Source organism: Schistocerca americana, chromosome 4 (genome assembly GCF_021461395.2).
Source record: "Schistocerca americana isolate TAMUIC-IGC-003095 chromosome 4, iqSchAmer2.1, whole genome shotgun sequence".
NCBI classification, from domain to species: Eukaryota; Metazoa; Arthropoda; class Insecta; order Orthoptera; family Acrididae; genus Schistocerca; species Schistocerca americana.
This window is the reverse complement of record NC_060122.1, coordinates 507,692,898-507,714,653: the sequence shown is the minus strand read 5'-3', so window position 1 is coordinate 507,714,653 and position 21,756 is coordinate 507,692,898.

The window sequence follows — 21,756 nt, the reverse complement described above, 5'->3', positions numbered from 1 at the left end:
TTTTTGAATCAGTTTGTATTTAGATGACTTTAGTTAGCTGCCTTTTATAACTACCTCTCTGAAGACTGGATATTGTACTACACTTCTGTTCGCAATCGTCATGGAATAACAGAGCAGAGTGCATTCAGACTTACTGCAAACTATTACCAACAAAATTTATGTCGAATTTACCAGCTAAAGGATCGGCATCAAATATCAAATGGTTCAAATGGCTCTGAGCACTATGCGACTTAACTTCTGAGGTCATCAGTCGCCTAGAACTTAGAACTAATTAAACCTAACTAACCTAAGGACATCACACACATCCATGCCCGAGGCAGGTTCGAACCTGCGACCGTAGCGGCCGCTCGGCTCCAGACTGTAGCGCCTAGAACCGCACGGCCACTCCGGCCGGCCATCAAATATCCTGACATAGTTGTCGATATATTTCGTTGGTGCATACCTTCGTAGCGTTTTTCAGTATGTTTAATAAACAGAACAAATACACATAAGAAAGACTTTAGTCATCAATAATACATTCTATTTCAAACTCATTTTTATCAAGAAAGGAAGTTGGGTAAGGGCTGTTCGATATAGGATGAAAAAGGTGAAAATTTCAGGGTCCAAGATCAGGTGTATAAGGTCGATGCTGAATGAGTGCCCAGTCCAACACCTCCATAGTGCTTTTTGTCAGTCTAGCAGAATGCAGGTGTGCTTTATCGTGGCGTAGCATCACTTCACACAGCTTTCCTGGTCGTTGTTCTAGGATTGTGTCTGCAAGACGTCTCAGTCCTTGATAATGAATGTTACACCTCAGGGATGCAGTTAGTAGTACAGCACACCGTCATTGTTCCACCAGGTGCATAACATCTTTTGTGGATGCACGCAGGTCTTCGTACGGGGATTTGCGGCTGTGTTTGGGCTCAACCATATCTTTGTTTTCCTTACGCTAAGACAAAGACACAGTTTCTCGTCACGAGTAATCATACAGGATAGCAATGGTCTGTGTTGTTCGCGAGCCAGTAGATGAGCAAGAAGATATGCACAAATGGCCACCTGCAGATTTTTATGGTTTTGGCTTAGAGCATGCTGTACCAACAACCCGATGATACTGAATGCAAATGTCGTACGATGGTGGAGTGACCACAGTTCATCACATTTGCCAGTTCCAGAGTACACCGACATTGTGGATTAATGCGTTTAAACGATCTCTGTTCAGTGGTATATCCCCATACACTGCGCAAATGTTTCTGGCCGTCACTGCTGCTGTCACCCCCTTGTTGATCTGAAACAGAAGAATATGTGGGAAAACTTCCAGTTTCTCCACTTGGCGCTCCATTTTCTTGCGTCCACAGCTCCACTCACTATCTGCAAACGACAAAATGTCAACACGTAAACTCAAATTGCAGCAGTAAACGACAAGAAAAAGACAGTCGATGAATAATCCCCATAGCAACTGGAATATCAATATGCAAAAGAAAGACACTACAAACTTATGCACCAACCTAGTATGTTAAAGTAATGTATCCCAGCCTCATCACAGGGGAACGGATTAGCTTAAATGGGAAACACAGAGCACTGTGGGCGATGCCGCTGCCACCGCGTTGTACGGTAAGCGCGACTGGTGGGTCATTATCTGGAGCAGCACGTAAAGCGGCTTTGCACGCAGCGGTCATATTTCAGGCGCTCTTCCAATCTCCCCCTCATGATGTAGACCACCGGCTCTGCTCCAAATTGGTGCCTCTGACAGGATAATGCGCTTAGCGCGCTTGTCGCGGGGCCCGGCGTGTTGATTCGCGGCACGCCGGGCCGGGCGGGCCAGCGACCACGCGAAATTCGTCGCTGGCCGGTGACCGGGCCATCAGCGACGCTAATCTACTGGCTCTGCCTCACCGCTGGCCAGCGGAGAGCCGGCGAATCGCCGCTGACCCTGCGGGAACACGCTGGATGGGATGACCGACCACCTCGTTCCCGCTGGCTCCGCATTAGACCCGGTGGCTTTGCCAGGGCTCATATGCTTCTCAAGTCAACGACTGTATCACATTGTGGTCCAACAATGAGATAAGCTCTCTCCATCGTGGTATCGAGGTACAGTGATCGAACTGCGGGTATGATAATAGTTCGATAGTAACATTGCTAGGGCTCCGTCTACTGTACTATTACAAGTTGAGCAAAATGTTTCCGTTTGATGACGTTGCAGCAGCTTACGTGCAGCCTGCACCACGCAAGTAACGAGCAGCCCTTAGTGACTCGCCATCACAGTTTTCTTTATCTTAAATATCTTTGTGACTAATGCCGTTTTGGCATATTTATTATTTTGTAAATGACATAAGTACTGCCAGTCTTTCACGATGATTCCGTACTTATACTCTATCATACGTTTTTAGTCATAATTCTGTGACCATGTTATAAAATATAGACCATTCTTTGATTTAAATTCTGAGGAAGACACTCCTAGCAGTGTTGAAACCCGATTTATTCGTTAAAAATAGTGACCGAGGGCTGTTTCTCTTTCAATTGTAACTATACAGGTAATTTTGTGTATGCCAGGCGTCGAGAGTTGAGACCCCAGTGACAAATACAGTGGAAACAATGAAAACTCATTTGAGAAAGGCATTGCACTGAGGTACGGCCCACCATCCCCACGGAGACTTGGTTTGGAGATCATGATTTAACAAAACTAGGGTGACCAGATGAAATTGTTTAGAAAGGAGGACAAACAGATTCAAAACGGAGGAGAAAGGAAAGGAAAAAGAGGATATATCAAACGGTCATCTGCAGATGAGGATACCACCCGTCAGCTTCGGACAAGTCACGTGACTACCGGGAATTGCCGGTTAATTGTTACTTGTGGTCAGGTGGTGATTCCCAGAGCAATATTTTTTTTATTTTAAATTAAAAACATTGATTGTGGTGACAGGTGTGGCATCAACTGTTTTTATATTTACGCGTAGTTTTAAGATTTAACAAAGACGGCTGCCTAAACCCCACTCCTTATTGGCTACTTTCAGTGACTTGGCCAAAGCTGACGGGTGCTATCCTCATCTGCAGTATTTCCCGTCAAACATACGTTCAATTTTAATAAATGAGCTTATTATTTATAGACATAACATACATACATTCCTTAACAATTATTGATACTTTTCGGAGGGACCAATTTTTTGCAGACGGTTAGGCTTACTTAACAGATAATTATAAAATGACACACATGAAAAATCTTTTAAATTATATTGGAGCATCAACAGACGATTCACTGATTCAAGGTTTAATCTATTCCTCTCATCAGTCCACTGTGTGGTAATTAGAGAAATTATTCTTTCGGCATTAGCATTATGCCCTGAAATACTGAAAAAAGTATTCAGCAAGTTTTAGAAGCTCTGAGTGACAGTCAACTGACTTACTGTCACAAAAATCTTTGCCCATTTTTTACTGCAAGATAAAGTTCTAAATACTGGATGAAATAAGACCATGACAGTCGAGCTATTTCTTACCTTTATTGGCCACTGAGACGTACGTTCCAACTCCACGTATCTTACACTCCGCTCAAAATTCATTTCTCCCTTTCTTGAAAGCCGGATATTTGCAGAAAAGGACATCAGAAAATGTACACTTTCATCTAGGCATAGCCAAATATTTTACGTAACTCACTCTATTAAAAATTGCACTCACAAGTCACACGTGCACTACAGGAAGCCAATCCAATACAAAGCGAAGATACGAACCGAAAATTTTAAATAATCGATATTTGCATTCGCTTATAGGTCGATCAACGATAACACCGACGATCCTGGTGCCACCTACTAACACCGCCTTCGTGCGTGTTTATCACGAAGGCTGTGGCAATAGTTTATTTAAGTAAAGAGCAATAGAACGGGACGAATTGTAAATTTAACTGCTCAACTTGAAAGCCGGACACTGCAAAGATCCTCCCGAACACTGGACAAAAAGCTAAAAAGGAGGACATGTCCGGATTAATCCGGACGTCTGGTCACCCTAAACAAAACGATCCATCACCATGATTTTCAGGGTAAAATTCGGACATGGATGGTTTCCGAATCAGCAGTACAGAATCAACACCAGTTCAGAATAATTTTGGGGCTATAACTGAGACACTGTATCAACCGTGTGTCTAAACCATCTGTTGATTTCTTGTAGCCAGTATGAGACTGCCAGGAAAAATATTTATTCGGAATTTGAGTTCATTACATGTCCAGTGTCCAGATAACATTATTTCACTCTTCAGTAAGAATAAGGAGCAAGTTCTCAGAGGAATCATTGGAATCATACTGAAGATCAGTATTACTGTTTTAATTACAGTATAATTCCATTTAAGTTGTAAATTTGATTACTGCGGAGCTGTCAGTAACCAAACAGAATGGCAGTAAGATCATTTGACAAAATGTCATTAACAAAACGTTAACATTTTCGATTTTCAACAGCTCCACCTAGGGAAGTACAGCAGAATCGAGTTTTCCTCTTACCAAGATATAATGCGGTGTAATGATTCATACGTGAGTTAGCTGAATGTCGCTGAGGTGTTAATCGGCTTTACACTTGAAGTTCCTCCCGCATCAGCTGGTCGATCAGAAGTCTACATTATTCAGAACTACATCAGTGTGGTACCACCTCCCGGTACCCTAAATATTTTTTTTAGTATTGCTTGATGTTTTCACGGAGTACTGAATATTTGAGATTGCAGTCGTTCGTCGCTCATTATTTTTTAAAATATATACATTATTTAAATTCCATCACTATGGGGGGGGGGGGGGGGGGAGGGGGGCTGGCAGCGCTGTGATTATTTGTTTACAACCATTGAGTGAAAGAGTTAAAATGAATAAAAAATACCGTGATAATAATAAAAATGATGCAGATGGGATTGGAGAGGAACAATGGGTATCGGGTACAGAGAAGAATGTAGATGCAGCGTGCAGAAGGCGAGAGGCACACGTGTAGGAGTGCAGTTACTTACAGACAGGCAAATTTTGAGCATATCGTGAAAATGGTTGGTATACGGCAGTTATAATTTAGGCACTGAAGACCATAAGGACCCAAAGTACGAACGCAAATTTTTGAGAAAAATATATGTTTGTGAAAACAAAATTTGTAGAAAAACCACCAGTTTCCTATGTCTGAATTGTTTCTTAAACAAGTCTCAGCATCCTAAATTTCCTACGAAAAATAGGGTACTCAGTTTCCGTTGTGAAATACTAATTAATATTTAGAATTATATGTATCATTAGTTTTAATTCATGAACTTTCCTTGTTAGACTAGTAGCATAGTTTATTTTGACAGTTGTAAAGCATTTCATTAACATAAAACAAGAATCAGAACGTGAAGGACAGATACTAAACACACGCACACACACACACACACACACACACACACACACACACACACACACACACAGTTATAGCCTATTCCAACGTTTCATGGTCCTCGTTATCACGATTTTCACTGAGCACTTTCTGGCTTGATATTCAGCTAAAACTGCCAGTGCACCTGCGATTATGAAGTACGGCTATTACGTACACTCTGCACATACAAAGTTACGTTGCCAACGCTAGATAACGATTGAGCATTGCAGAGCAATAAAGTCATGCTTTTTGCTTTGGGTACTCTAAATTATGTTGCCAACATTAGGTAACGTTAAGAGCAATGCAGAGCAACAAAATTATGCTTCGTGTTTTGGACCGATATGGAAATAAATGCCCGAGAAATCGACGACACAGCTTTTCATGAATGTTCATATACACAATGTTGTCCTCAAGATAAATCAAGCTGTTTCACCGTACGATCAACTCATGTCAGGAGCATGCACACATGGTACCGCTGCAAAGCCGATGATGGTGTGCTTTAGGCTCTTATGGCTCTCAGCGCCTCAATTGCTGCGAAGGGAAGACCTCTGGAACGATTTCACTGTCTGTGGGAGGGAGGGATGGGGAGAGGTTGCTGAAATTAACCTGGGAAAGGACATGGAGTGTATGGAGATGCAGTAATAGTAGCACTGACAGTAGTTTTCGTCATCTGTGAATCGCTTTTACAAGGATACTGGACATGTCTTGTTATTATAATTTAAGAACATACAAATAATAGCATAATTATATGAAGATGCATTTACCTACTTCCAGGAACAGTTTGACACGGATGGTATAGCTAATCAGCGGTGGCCTTGTAGCAGGAACCATCCCGACATTTGTCTGAAGTAATTCAGCAAAACCACGGAAAACGTAAATCAGGATGGTCGGATGGAGACTGAAACCTCCATCAACTCGAATGCACGACCAGTCTATTTAGGAAAATGCAGCCTCATTTGGTTTATCCCTAGCGCGCAATGCCGTTTTGCAAAAAGTTATATTGTAAAAAGCTTCCATTACACAGTGCATTCATTTTCACTATCAGTCTCTGAACACACTATACACACACGCTATATGAACTGCGCCCGAACAGGCCCAATGGTACCGACCGGCCGCCGTATCATCCTCAGACCAAAGGCGTCACTAGACGCGGATAACGGAGGGGCATGTGGTCAGCACACCACTCTCCCGGTCGTATGTCAGTTTCGAGACCACAGCCGCTACTTCTCAGTCAAGTAGCTCCTTAGTTTTCCACACAAGGGCTGAGTGCACCCCGCTTGCCAACAGCTCTCGGCAGACCGGATGGTCACCCATCCAAGTGCTAGCCCAGAACGACAGCGCTTAACTTCGGTGATATAACGGGAACCGGTATCACCACTGCGGTAAGATCGTTGGCGCTATATGCACATTATTATTTCACGTAGGAAGGTGGGACTAATGAAAGAGGCTATGGTTCTCAATGATGGTGAATGCAGTGAAGTGTGAGACTCGATTTTGCGACAACTTCTCTCAACGTCGCACAGCTTACTAGTGTGCTGTGATGCGTTTCGTTCTTATGTGGTAATAAGGAGACAGACCATGGTGCCAATAAACAGCGAACTGACGAACTGCCGTGGCGACACCTCCTGTCGCGCCAATGAGATGATAACAGAATACGTCTCTCAAAGGAGTGACTTTAATTCAATGATCTGTAAATGACGTGATAACAGTCGCGACATAGACGCCTCCCACATTGAGTATGGCTTTGGCGTGCGTAAAGTGCGTGGTGCAGTACAACTCATTGAAGTTTATACGATATTTACTGCTCACATTACCTCGGGGAGACCGTCATCAAGTTCATTTGGTCAGTTTCTATTGTTTCAGATCAGGGGCTAGGTTGACGAGAGTCACTCTTTGGAGAAAGAAACCGACCAGACTATCCTAGTTTCTGCTATGCAGTATTTCGCACAGCAGGAAAAACTTATCAGCTTAAATACCTAGGGTATTCTGGCCCTTAAAAGAAAAGCACTTAACAAAAGAAGCCCAACAGTGTCCGAACATTCGTTTCCGAACAATCCGCGCCAAACCTCGCCCGTTTTTTTTCCTGAAATATACATACACTGATCAGCCAAAGAAACTGGTACACCTTCCAAATACCGTATAGGGCCCCGCGAGCACGCAGAAGTGTCGTAACACGATTTGGAATGGACTCGTCTGAAGTAGTGCTTGAGGGAACTGACACCATGAATCCTGCAGGGCTATCCATAAATCCGTAAGAGTACGAGGAGGTAGAGATCTCTTCTTAACAGCACGTTGCCATGCATCTCAGATATGCTCAATAATATCCACGTCTGGGAATCTGGTGGCCAGCGTAAGTTTTTAATCTCAGATGATGTTCCTGGAGCCACTCTGCAGCATTTCTGTACGTGTAGGGCGTCGCATTGTCCTGCTGGAATTGTACAAGTCCGTCGGATAGCACAATGGACTTGAATGGATGTAGGTAATCAGATAGGATGCTTACGTACGTGTCACCTGTCAGAGTCGAATCTAGACGTATCAGGGGTCCCATATCACTCCAACTGCACACACCTCACACCGAGAGCCTCCACCACCTTGAACAGTCCCCTGCTGAGATGCAGGGTCCATGGATTCATGAGGTTTTCTCTACACCCGCACACGTCCATCCGCTCGATAGAATTTGAAACGAGACTCGTCCCACCAGTAAACATGTTTCCAGTCATCAACAGTCCAATGTCGGTGTTGACGGGCCCAGGCGAGGCGTGAAGTTTTGTGTCGCGCAGTACACGAGTGGGCCTTCGGCTCCGAAGGCCCATATCTATTATGTTTCGTTGAATGGTTTGCACGCTGACACTTGTTGATGGCCTAGCATTGAAATCTGCAGCAATTTGCAGAAGGGTTGCACTTCTGTCACGTTGAACGATTCTCTTCATTCGTCGGTGGTCCCGTTCTTGCACGATCATTTTGGGCAGTAGCGATGTCGGAGAGTTGATGTATTACCGTATTCCTGTATTCACAGTACACTCGTGAAATGTTCGTATGGTAAAATCCCCCCTTCATCGCTACCTCGGAGATGTTGTGTCCCATCCTTCGACGCCGACTATAACACCACTTTCAAAAAAATGGCCCTGAGCACTACGCGACTTAACTTCTGAGGTCATCAGTCGCCTAGAACTTAGAACTAATTAAACCTAACTAACCTAAGGACATCACACACATCCATGCTCGAGGCAGGATTCGAACCTGTGACCGTAGCGGTCTCGCGGTTCCAGACTGCAGCTCCTAGAACCGCACGGCCACTTCGGCCGGCTAAATATAATCTCTATTTATACCGGCGTAAAGTCAAGCGCCGGCGCTCCGGTCGGGAAAGTTAAAGCAGACAGGGCTGTGAAGAGGATTTGAGCCAATTGCACGCGGACCGATTCCTCTCTAGGACGACAATGAGACAGCAGTACTGGACTTGTATTGTAATTCTATATACTGAAGGACATTCATTATTTGCATGTCGCCCTTTGCTTGCGACAAATCACTGTGAGTTCTTAAAGATAAGTATTGTCATTTATTTTCTGTAATGAAATTCACTAATATCATTGGCTTGGTTTGTCTAGCTATCCCAGAACGCAGGTTTCATGGGCACCCCATATTTGACAAGTAGACAGGATACAACACCATTAAAGGAGTTAATATCATCTTCCATTGGATAGTTTCACTTTTCTATAAACAAAGGCATTATTGTGTCATTAATTAACGGAGAAGAAATTAGAGAAAAGAGAGAACGTTACGTAATGCTTCACTGTAAACCTTAACAACTGCCGCTCGCCATGGCTCTCGGTGTATTCCTCGTCTCAGCTGAGAGTAAATGAGAGTAATGAGAGTCCATAAATTTCCAATTGATAGCAGCTGTCCTGGTTCATAAGGTTTTCCACCATGCGTATCTTCACGGAGACGTTAGTAACTGGGCAGGGACTACCGAAGTCAGTCGCTATTGATACCGCAAAGAAATGGAAGAGCAGAGCCGACTGTGAAGCTGTGATTCCATTGATGGAATCTTTTTTTAAATCAGCGTAGATCAGTATCCACTCGTTGCCTGTGCATATTTTTGTAAACATACGTTGTCACCTGCTGTGAGAATTTAGCACTGTAATCATACGTGTCCCTCCCTGTCATATGAACGTCAAGGGAGGAGTTTTATGGGCTCCTACGAAGCGGATTCGGTAACTTCCCGCTAAGCCCTAGCGGCACAGCCAGGCTAAAGACTTTAACGGGAAAAACCGTGCAAACAAATCCCATGAGCTCAGGGGTATCAGAGCGATGTTTTCATTAATGGGATTACCTCGAAAAGGCCCCGCAACGCACGCAGGGTGCGTTTTTCAACAGATAATCCGCAAAGCTCCATTTTATATTCTGGTGGTCTTACAGAAGAAAAATAGGGCTCAGACTTTCGAGAAAACGTGATGACAATGTAAACTAAGTAACGCAAACGGAGCGTCCCCCCGAAAAGATCTGTGAGCGAGTTCCAAAGGTTACCTTTCACATATGCTGCAGGCTGAAAGTGAGCCGCTGATAAGATTAAACAAATTAACTTCATGGTAAATTTGTTTGTCGTCTTTTATGTCTGTTTGTTCAAGCCAGAGTATAGAACAGGGAGTGATGCTGTACTCATTCCTATTTATACGTTAACTATCTCATATACTTCGAACGATCTTTTGGAGATATTCGAATGTATCCACTTAGCACTGCCCTGTTTTTCCATTCTCTCGTTTAATTTTTCTTAAACTAGAACTGCAGTACTTCCATTTCTTGAAACCATTAGACCTCTTACAGATTTTATGCTATCGTATATTATTTTTATCTTTAATTTCCTCACTTTACCGTGTACACAACATCCTTGATCTTCTATTTTACCTACTCTAATCTTCGATTGGCTACAAACTTTGCTTTTCCTGTACTGCAACTTCAAACTTTTCCTGAATATCTCAGAAGTTGTTCCCTTTACTTTTCCGTAATCCACAGACGTCCTTCCACATAAATTTTTCCCTCGGCCACAACATTCCACGCAAGTATAGTTTATTTTTAAGCTCTATTGTCTGTCCTTCCAAAAATTTAATTAAATTTCCTTATTAATTTCATTTCTTCTGAATCTTCTCTGTAAAATATTATCTTTCCGCCGTTGACCGTGGTGTTCTATTTTTCATTGCAGGATAGCAATTTTGCCAATGTTACACGTAATGAAAGATTTATCAAACATGGTATTATTGCAGAGGAACTTATCAATGACATTATTACCGAAACTACAATAGTGCAATGAAAGTAACATTATATTTCCTCAAAAAATTCGATTGTGGATTCCACGCACTACATGCTGTTCTTTTGAATCATATCTTCGATCTCTTGGTTAATAAGAATGCCATGTCTCTCATGTGCATACGTAAGAATACGTCACATTTTCCCAGCCAGTTTTTTTGTCACATTAAAAAGAGGAATACGTCAAAGTACCTCCCGAGACAAATGGCTGGAAAATATGCGTAAGTCGTTTTTGTTTCAATTTTATTGGATACTTTCGTAATACTTTTTCTTCTAATGTCGGGCCATCGTGCCCCCCCCCCCCCCCCATGCACAGAAATCCCGCTAGAGGGATGAAAAACCTCTCACTTAACAGCTGACAGACTGGTCGATGAGGCAGTTGGTTGTTAGATCGACCACCACTAATTCCTCTTGTGCCAATCTCCTTTTCTCAGAACAGCATTTGCAATTCCACCTGAAGACCTTAATCGCTTGTTGGACGATTTTTGAACTATGTTTCCCCCTACAGTTTTACACTCTACAGCTCCCTCTAATACCATGGAAGTTATTCACTCATTTCTTAAAACATGTCCCACCATTCTGTTTCGTCTTCTTGCCGGTGTTTTCCGTATTTTTCTTTCTTTGCCGATTCTGGGCAGAATCTCTTTATCCCTCTGTCTTATTAGCCCACCTAATTTTCAACATGCTGCTTGCGGGCTTTCAAAAAAGATAAAAATGAAATGAAATGAGGTGGCCCTCAGCTAAGTACCCTTAGACTCAGAGTTGCAATATTTAAAGTTTTGGCTAGTTTCGTTGTCTAGGGGTTGGGATACGTAGTTGCCGCATTACAGGCCAAATACTTCCGAGTCTACAGTATACGATAAGAATCTACACGTGAATCGAATGGCCGAAGGTATCTATTACTCGGCAATTGCGAATTATGAATGTAACATATAAATTTATAAATGAAAGATTAAATTAAATAAAATCTGCAGGTACTATCTTAACGAATTTAAACGATGGGTACGATAGTAGAAGTACTTTTGAGAATGCAGTATATTTCTGCAAAACACTTATTGGTGTCGATCGTCCAACAATTAAATAAAATATAAGTTGAATAACAGGGAATCAATAGATTCCTACATCACGTAATTAGTTATGAACAACAACATAGCTCACGAGATATTCACTTCTAAACGCACACTACGTCTTCACTGTAGAAGCGACGGAATTCTCACAAGTGCACAAGTATTTCTATCTGTCACGACCACGCGCAAACCCCACCACACTCTCCAAATTCTCTCCGCGACTCTACGTCGCGCCTTCACGTACAGCACTTCCCGTGCCCTTTGCGACTCTAGAACTGCCCCGAACTCACTTCCATCCTCGCCTTTTCTGAAAGCACCTTCTCCTCTTGTGATTCTCGGACAGAGTATTCACCGTTGCCAGCTGAAATTTATTGCAGAACTCAATTATTCTTTCTCCAGTCTCACTCCATCTACCAGTCCCATATTCTCTCGTAACCCTTTCTTCTACTCCTTCCCATATAGCCGCACACTATTCCCCCATGATTATTAGTTTTTCATATCCTTTTACGTAATGAATTATCCATTCAACATTCTCATATACTTTCTCTATATCTTCATATTTTGCTTGTGATGCGGACATGTATAAATGAACTGCTGCTGTCGGCATTTGTTTGCTATCGAATCTGATGAGAACAGCACTATCTCTATACTGTTGACAGTAACTCATTCTCAGTGCTACGCCCCTATTCATAACGAATGGTACTTCCGTCAAGCCATTTTCTACTGCTACCGATATTACCCCGCATAAAGATATCTTTCCTTTTCAATGTAGTGAATCAGGTTCAAAGTCTGACTACAGATTTTCGTGTAAAGTATCGAGCGAAAACAGTAACCAAATAGACGTCAAAAATAGCACAAATGGAAGATAAATATGGACTTACTAATTAATAACTCATTTGCTGTTGCCCCCCCCCCCCTCCCCCCTCCCCGTCGTTAAAATCCATCACCACCTGTTTTATGTGAAAATTAATATTATACACACACTATGACAACCACTAGATAAATGTAACGACAGACCATCCAGATAATTAGGAACTGGATGATCTTCGATGGCCAGCTCAATACTGGGAGTGAAATCGGTAATCGTATATCTGCCTACACTTGCTGTATTTCGTTCTGTCTATTTAAGACGTCACGGGTAATCTATGAAGAATTGTAAGTCAAAGATTCGAAGACAGTTTTCTAAATATACGTTGCTCCTCTCACTAACTATGTGTCCTTACTGTTTCTAACACGATGCTTCTTTACTTAGGGAAAGTACCACTAAACTACTGCCCAATCGTGCTTTATGATCTTTTACAGCCAAGAAAAGAAACCATTGCACTTCTTGTTTACATCTACCATAAATTTTGGAGGAGGAAACTTAAGTGATAGATACTGTAGTAAGAACTGTGGAAGCGTTCAATGGATTAAGTGGATGCATAAAAGTAACCTTCTATACAAATATACACATAAATATGTAATATAGAAGTCACTCTTAAAGTTGTAGTACACTTGAATGAAATTGGTTAATCCGCCGATAATCACATTACATAAAAGCACTCACCTTTGTCTAACTCGTACTTTAAAGTCGCGAAAGCTGTGGATGGCAAATGACATAGCTAATTACATAGGGCAGTTTCAAATATTTGTTGTTTCCATACAAGCATACTTCCGAACCCAGCGGTACAAAAATTTAGAAACTGAACCGTAACTACTGTTAGCTATTGTGTACTTAATTTACTCATCTTCGGCCAACATAAGGAAACTCATTAAAAATTAAATTCGATAGGATCAACAACCAATACATTCAGGAATAGTATTATTTTGTCTATAGAAACAGTGACGATTTCAGAGAGAAATTTCACTTCAAACACTCAGTAAGATAAAACGGTAAACTAATATCAACGAAACCTATTCGTTTTATTTTTGTATTACACTTCTGTCTGTAGCTGAACTGCGGAATTACGTGTTCCACTCCACTCTATTTTTGTTTCCATGCCTCTCTCGCAATTTATGTACGTAAATCCTTCCCTAATTACCTAGGTGACAGTTTCAGCACTAAAGTGATATTATATTTTATTCTGAAACGCAAACTTGGTGCTGTATTTCTGTGCCTCGTCGGAAAGAAAATGTTTTCAAGACATGACTGCTATTTGTCGGGATCCCGTACAGAAACGAGAAAAGAGGAGCGGCAGACGGAAAATGATGTTCTCGGGGTCCGGTAAGTTTACGGCATGCTGGCGCCGTGAATTGCCTTGGGACCGGGCGTTTCAAAGCGCCTCTTGATGTTCCACGGCTTCTTTCCAGAGTAGATGCTATTCACTCAATGGCCACTTCATTAGTAAAGCCTCGTCTTTTACAGAAGACTTCTGCTGCATCCGACAGCCAGACACGGAGCAGTCTCGCTGCTTATAATCTTCGTAGAGTTACACTAAGAGTTGGTCCAAATGAGCAAAGTAAAGGATGGTCAGATTTCCTGTTACTATCGCTAGCAAACAGCCTGGTAACTGATGGGCCCAACCGCTGTAATTTCTAAGCTCTCGGATCCAACTGAGTGTAGTGTGTAAGTGAACTGCGCGAATATAGTGAGGGACGTAACGTGATGCATCTCAGTTATGGAATTCTCAAGACTCAATCTGTTTCTTAAATCAGTAGCTAAAAATGTTAGGTGATAACATTGTTGGCAAATCAGACTGAAAGAGTTCTTCAGGTAACATCACGTTAGACGTAAGCAGCTCGCCTGATAATGATCATACCTTGTATGACCATTTTAGAATAATAATCATACCGAGCGAAGTGGTGCAGTCGCAAGACATTGGACTCTTTTGAAGATAAAGAATTTTCTGAAACCGACAGATGTTCCAAATTTCATTCTTGCGTGATTTTACAAAATTCTTCAGGGCGAATACCGGGATCATTCCTGTAAAAGATTTCCCAATCTTATCAAATAATTGTGTTTCCGTAGTCTCAAATGACGTCATCGTCGATGGGACGTTAAACGCTAGTCTTTCTTCCTTTCTTTCCATCATTACTTCAGCAATGTGTGCACAACGTAAACGGAGAAAAGTCATCACCTGGTCAATGTGCTGCCCTAAAATTGTCATTAAAATACTGTTCAAATTTAGATCGAAAGAGAATGCGAAGTATCTGGTGGGAGATTACTTACGAATAGTTAAATCAAATTTCACAGACTTTTTCCTCAGCTGGGCAACATTAAGTTAATTAGGAGTATAAAACTTACGTAAATCAGTCTTGCTTCTTGACAGAGTAAACTTAGCAAGCGAAAATATCATTTCATTATTAATATCTGTACAGCTTCGGAATTTATTTCGGGAAGGTTCTTTGAAATATTACAGTGAAGGTCTTAGAACGTTTACGTACTCATATATCAGCGCTGATAGGCTACAGAAAATGTCATCTGTAATAAGTAAGAAACCAACACTAGCTGGGTTATACATTGCACTTACTTATACATGACATACAATGTCGGATTTGTTTAGGAAAACCGGCTCCTCGTTCGGAAGCGTATCTGTGTTAGTAAACGGCTACAAACGTCAGTGGGTCACCATTTTTAGTTGCAGTTTACACATCTAACGACTTCCAGGGGCCACAAAAATTTGATTTCCAGTGTTTCATATAACTATTGGCAGTATTAAAATATTTAAAAAGCTGCCATAATCTACTCGTTAAGAGGTATAGCCTTCCGTTGAAGGTTTGACAGAATGAGACAAATATCATTTAGAAACAGTGTACCGCGAGGCAGCTTAACTCAAGGCGCGCAAATTAATCATACTGCTCATCCACTGTTTGAAGATGAGAGCACTTCAGAACTTCGGAAAAATTGTAGACATAACTTCAAATCTTTTGCAAACATGTTAATAGCACCGCCCACCCCCACCCCCACCCCCCACCCCACCCCCCCATAAAATAAGGAAAAAAGTTCATCGCTTACAACTTTTTTTTTTTAACTCAAGCAGCAAAACTTCAGCATCAGGCATCACATTTTAATTTCTTCCTTCTTTAGTACTATCTCTAACCACAACACGTTTTTCACACAGTAACCACTTACACAGTTGAATATATTTGTAAAATTATGTCTCTGTACGAGTCTTAGGTCAGGAGATATGACATTATAAACCTTGAGATGAGTGAAAAAATTGGTTTTGAATTTTCACTAGTCTGTAGGTAAATACTCGTAATTCAAACAATAAAGACCAACATTATAATGGTTTTGCATCTTCAGCCGTGTATGTTCGTATATTTTTACATGCTTAATATCAAATACTGTCTATACATCATTAATTCATTTCTAAAGTAGTCAGACGTTTGAAGCTGTCTTGTAAGTGGGAGTTCAATTCTTTAGAGAATCGTCGGGGAAGGGGGGGGGGGGGGTTACTGGATATGTAGAAGACAGGTTTAGTGGCACTTCAGGTAAACGTGGAATGGTCGTAGTACATGTTGCAAGTGCCTCAGTGTGAAATCGTGGGAGGTGGCGCAGTGGTTAGCACACTGGACTCGCATTCGGGAGGACGACGGTTCAAACCCGCGTCCAGCCATCCTGATTAAGGTTCTCCGTGATTTCCCTGGATCGCATTAGGCAAATGCCAAGATGGTTCCTTTGGAAGGGCATGGCCGATTTCCTTCCCTATCCCTTCCTAATCCGAGATTGTGCTCTGTCTATAATGACCTCGTTGTCGACGGACGTTTACCGCTAATCTCCTGCTCATCTTCAGTGCGAAAGTTGCTAGACAGAGAGCAAGAGTGGGAGATAGGGAGGAGCAGCTGTATCCCTTCATGCCTCATGTCCTTCCCTGACGGTAGTGGCATGTTCCAGCAGGATAACTGTCCGTGCTGTGGAAGAATCATGCTACAGCTGTTGGAAGATCACGTTACCGAACTGTGTGGTACGTGAACATTATACAGAACACCTGAATCGCTTCGGGCTTGATGTCTTCCTCGATGGTGTTAGTACTGGGTGGTTATAATTAGAGTGCAGCTACTCACGGAGGTCCAGCCTGCGCTGTAATTATCGTATGGCAGTGAAACTTGGTAGATATGCTAACGCGTTAAAGCAGCACTGATTTAGGCTGGAAAACAAATTAGTTCCAAGTTTTGGCTACTGGGTGCAAATCTGGCGCTCTACTCCATTTGTATGGCAGCCACATTGCAATTCGACAATCCATAACGTGAGTGAACGGTACGGGTATCGAGAAGAGAGACCGCGCACCGTTGGTGACACTGTTTTCTTTGAATGGCAGCAAGTACAGTGCTGCATTCAGAGAGTATCGCCGGCTAAAAAGTCTGAGGAGAGGCCCAATGGAATTAAATGGTTTAAAGAAGTTAATAATGAAATTCGAAAACACGGATGAGCTGGATGTTGCACCTGGAGGAGGAAGACGTCCCATCCCGGACGAGGTTGCTGCTGCTCTAACTTACGGCCGGTCAGGACGTGCCAAACTTCACACGTGCAGCGTGTGCGGGCCACGATCGTGCCAAAGCCCAGTCTGTCACTAGGATTTGCTCAGACGTTCTCGTAAGTATCTGGGAAAACGCGAGCGCGACATTTCACTTAACACTGCAGTGCGGCATTTTTCGGTCGGCACAACCCTCGGAATTCGGCAGAATCGTGGCGTCAGCTCCTTTTAACCTTCACTGTATGTTCATGGTGTTAAGGGGAGATTGTACCTTCGTACGGGGCAAAATATAAAAGATATATTCTTTTGCTCATAAACATTCCTTGGAGTGTATTTTGCTAGAGAAATATGTTTTCGAAGGGCATTTTAGCCATTAAAGGCTTCAAATATTCATTTCCGTTAAGAGTAGCACATGTTGCCACGCTCCCCTTTTACCTTCTGTCAGCTTCTTGAACTTCAAAAACCTAATTCGCTGCTTTGTGAAAATATTCCGTGCTCACAGTTGGCTGCCCTGTTCCTGCCCTGCATTCACTTGTTCCTTGTCCTTCAAGAACCCAAACGAATCACTTAACAGTTTCATATGGTCTAGAATTCCTAAAATAGTATTTGTAGGTAAAGACAGATTGAATTTGGGTTTTATGACGCAGTTCTTTCATTTAATGATGGCAATGTGGGGACAGTTAGGCTGCTTCAAAAGTTAGGCATACAACCCGCGGAAAATATGGTGATGGTATGTTCCGAATTGTATGCTGTCCGTGTAAATAAAGCAGATTATGAAGTGACTATGATAGCTATGAAGGCAACAGTGCGCTCAAGGAATGCTAAGAGAGCCAGGAAGGGTGAAGAAAATGCAGATTACCCAGGATATGGCGCAGGGTCTAAGGTCAGTAACAATCTATGTTCGTTTTTAAAGCCGGATTCCCGAGATTTTTAGTGATTAGGAACTTATCAATATAGAACAGTGAAATTTACACAACTTACAGAAACTGGGCTGAATTCAGTTTAATATTGTAGAAATTATGAATTAATGAAGCTTAAATATGTGGAAAAAATTTTACAACTTGCAAAAAGTTCTCTAAAAAACAAATTATGAAAGCGACTTATTTACAAAAATATGTCAATGGAGACAGACTCTTCCTCCACCAGCCATTAATATTTTATAACATTATCATGAACCGTTCACGAGATAAATGTACCTAAAATTGACAAATTTAGCATTGAACTCCCGCCACAGGGACGGAATTCAGATAACGTCTCGACATGAGTATAGACAGAAGAAGTGCTCTCAATCACTGAACGCTGCGTACTTAACGACTGCTCCTTATCAGGAGACGAAGTCCAGAATCGTATAAGATCGCAACAGTTCAGTGCCTAACCGTTCACTACATATATAATCTCCTAAGAGCAAAGACAGTAAGTCCGTCTGTACCAACAAAAGTTAATACCGAGCGACCATCAAACAAAGACGCTCAAAATGGAAGATCTCTTTCTCTCCAACCCTAGCTTTCCAGCAAAGCTCGGCTCCCCTCCCTCATAATTACAGAAGGCGAATCATATTTTTGAAAACGTGGAATATTCTCCCTCTCTATAGATTCTTCCGAACGCCGACCAAACATGTTTTAGTCTTTTGTCGTCCAGCGCGGAAATTTTTAGAGGAAATACCAATTCCCGTTAATTAGGAATTCATACAATGGTACGCTTCTCAGAGAAAAAACCCTTGGAAATAACCCAGCCTGCGTGATTTCCTAGGTAACGCTTCCTCGGTCCTCTCTGTCACATCCATGATTTTCAGAGTTTCCGAATTATTATCCGGTTATCGTTCTGGCCTGGCTATAATACTGACCGGCCGCCGCTGTATTGTGCTTCAGCACTCAGGTGCCCCCACCGTCTGTCTTGGGCTTCTTCCTGTGTTAAGCAGGACTAACACACCTGTGCGGGCTTTTCCACTCAACCAACGAGCGAGGTGGCGCAGAGGTTAGACACTGGACTCGCATTCGGGAGGACGACGGTTCAATCTCGCGTCCGGCCATCCTGATTTAGGTTTTCAGTGATTTTCCTAAATCGCTCCAGGCAAATGCCAGGATGGTTCCTTTCAAAGGGCACGGCCGACTTCCTTCCCCGTTCTTCCTTAATCCGATGAGACCGATGACCTCACTGTGTGGTCTCCTTCCCCAAACAACCCAACCCCCAAACCCACTTTTCCACTCAGTGCCTGAGTTACGCCTGCCACTTCGTTTCCACTGGCGTTCGTTCATTACGCCGCTTTGATAATAAAGACAATCCATCACCTTTCATGCAATAAGCGTTAACAACTATTTACAATGTGTACGTGACTATGTCATTCTTCTTTAAATATTCATATATACGATGTACAACCTATCAAATGTTACCGAACTCCGATTGCAAATCATGGCAAAATATGCAGATGAGTCCATGTAAAGCTCGAAATTATAGCCACCTTACAATCTCATCCCGAGATTTGGTCCCCATTCGCTGTTTCAGTTGAAATCACTCCCGTGCATGAGCAAATGTAACTGACTGACCTGCAAGATATGTTGTAAGCTAGAAACGCCAGCTTTTGGCGTGGAAAGATTTCCGTAAGCATCAACATCACTCCATCCGACCACAGTGTCATAATCTGTCGTAAGACACGAAAACTGCAGCAGATTTGAGACTTCGTTGAAAATCAGCTTCTAATAGAGTTGTGAACGTGAAGACCTGGTCGCTGCAGCTCCGGTGTTTCCTAAAGTCACCTTGTTCGACAGAGGCGATTTGATAAATGGCCACCTGAATGGGATTTAGAATAAGTCTTTCTACTAGTTTATAGGTCATGCTGAGCAGTGATGCTGGTCAGTAGTGAGAAGCGTCTGTTCCGCCTTTGCCTGGTTCTGTAGTTCAATTCTTTTATCTTGATGGTTCGCGCATGCCCGCCCAGACGGGGGAGATTGCTGCGTTGCCAGTTGTACGCGCCAAGAGAAGCAGCGCCATAGTGTATATAGTTCGCAAACTTTCGTTTAGGGGGGAGTGCGCAGTTTATGAAGTAAAGCCACCACGGCCGCATTAACCCTTTCGCTGCTACAGAGACGTGATCCCCGCATTCCGCGATGTGCGCTCATTTTGTCACCATTGCACTGCTCGCCTGTGCAGACACATGGTGTTTCGACTGCCTTAACACACTTTATCATTCGATTTCACAAAAACTATTTGGCCCAAAAATTTGATTTTTACACATCTTCTTGACTGATACCTTCCCCCCATAAATGACTTAATTTTGTTTCGATGTTCAATGCAGTATTTGTGCAGCATTAGATGTAGTAAACCATTGCACGAAATTTTGAAGAGTTTGCGGAGGTAAAAGTCCATAGCGTATACTTTCCGTATGGTCGATTTTAGTTGCCACTAGAAATTTCAAAAAATTACATTCAAACGAATAAAATTCATGAAGTAAGACACTTCGATATTGTTTTTAAACAAAGAAAATATTAGCACCGATCAAGGTTTCTTTTAATTTTTTTTTTTAATAGCATTTTGTTCGTTTCAATTGTTCGTGGCGGACGTCACCTGACGCCCGTTGAAGTTCGTTATTGATCCATTCACTCAGTTTTTTTATTACATAGGGCAGCTAACCCTGTGACCGGACACGCTGAGCTACCGTGCCGGCAAGTTTGAACTCAGAACCTTTCGCTTAGCAGCCATACACTTCAATCATTAGGCTAACGCAGCTCGTCATTCAATATATCTCCCGGAGGACTTTAAAATATCACGCAAAATACCGACAAACACTGTTGGTATGATTATGAATTACTCACGTTTCGTCGTAGTACAATAGGAAATAAACAATTACCGCTGTTCTTTATTGCGAAAAAGCGGTTAGTGAGAATGATACAAACACCTTTCCTTGCTATCGCCTGAATTAGGAGGCTTATTGCTTGTTTGGTTTCATTAATTGATAGAATATGAAGCAATTGGCATAAAGAATGCTTTTTCCAAACTTTCTATAAAAGAAAGTCTGCTATCAAGACATTGCTTTTGTTTAATTACTTTATTTGTGACTGAACGTTTCTAAAACTGAAGACACTCGACCGTGCTCTGCATTGCAGTCGAGCTCTGGCAACGTCGTTCTCTGTTCACTGGTTGACTGTGTCTTGTGACATCAGATGCGCAGAACGAACCTAAACTCGGCCACCGTCATAAATGACGCGCACTTTAGGACTGCAGTTATCTCTGCTTGTTTCAAACGCTTTGGAAATTTTCAAGTTCTCAGAATCTCATTGAAAGATTCAGTGAGCCACTATTTTGTTTTAGGTCCAGCGGCTTTAAGAAAATCTGGATATAGGCTATCAAACCGTCGAGGTGAAATCCGTACAAGAGATTGGTGACGATAAGACATGCCAAACTCTCTTCTTCGGAGTATCAAGATAGTGACATGGAAGAGTCGAAAATTAGTGCTACTAGTATCGGGGTCGTTGACTCATTAGTAACAGTCCCGTGATACTTCCCGTCTTGGCAGGGAAGATGTGGGAACTGGTTCACAAGAGAAGTACCGGGTGGTCAAAAAGTCAGTATAAATTTGAAAACTTAATAACAACGGAATAATGTAGATAGAGAGGTAAAAATTGACACACATGCTTGGAATGACATGGAGTTTTACTACAACA